Source organism: Budorcas taxicolor, chromosome 11, assembly GCF_023091745.1.
Source record: "Budorcas taxicolor isolate Tak-1 chromosome 11, Takin1.1, whole genome shotgun sequence".
Classification (NCBI taxonomy): domain Eukaryota; kingdom Metazoa; phylum Chordata; class Mammalia; order Artiodactyla; family Bovidae; genus Budorcas; species Budorcas taxicolor.
Genome location: NC_068920.1, coordinates 28,691,283 through 28,692,053, shown reverse-complemented (window position 1 = coordinate 28,692,053; position 771 = coordinate 28,691,283).

Below are 771 nucleotides of genomic sequence, written 5' to 3'. Positions count from 1 at the left end.
TTTGGTTCTCTTCTCCCAGACACTGGTGTTTACCTGCTGAAATAAAAGCAAATATAAAAAGAGGTGTCCTTTAGCATGGCCACAATTCTTCTAAGAATTAGGAGGAAATGTTTAGTGGAAAAAGTGCTAGATTAGTGTTCAAGAGACATGATTTGTTGTCCAGATTCTATCACTACCCAAATGTGTAGTCTTGGGAATGGCACATCTCTGCTTTTCTCAAATGAGGGATCTGGTCTGACTTGCCTTAATGGATTGTACTATTCTTTCCAGTTCTATGTTTCCATATCTTTCAGCTGCTACCAGTAGCAACTGCCTGTTAAAACCTGACAATCTTCTTTGAAATTTCACCTGGAAGATTCCAATAGATTAAATAACCTGAAAAACTAGATCTACTAAAGAAGATCTAGATATACAAGATAGCATATTAAAAAGCAGAGACATTACTTTGCCAACAAAGGTCCATCTAGTCAAGGCTATGGTTTTTCCAGTGGTCATGTATGGATGTGAGAGTTGGACTGTGAAGAAGGCTGAGCGCCAAAAAATTGATGCTTTTGAACCGTGGTGTTGGAGAAGACTCTTGAGAGTCCCTTGGACTGCAAGGAGATCCAACCAGTCCAAAGGAGATCAATCTAAAGGAGATCAGTCCTGTGTGTTCATTGGAAGGACTGATGCTGAAGCTGAAACTCCAATACTTTGGCTACCTCATGTGAAAATTTGACTCATTGGAAAAGACCCTGATGCTGGGAAGGATTGGGGGCAGGAGGAGAAGGG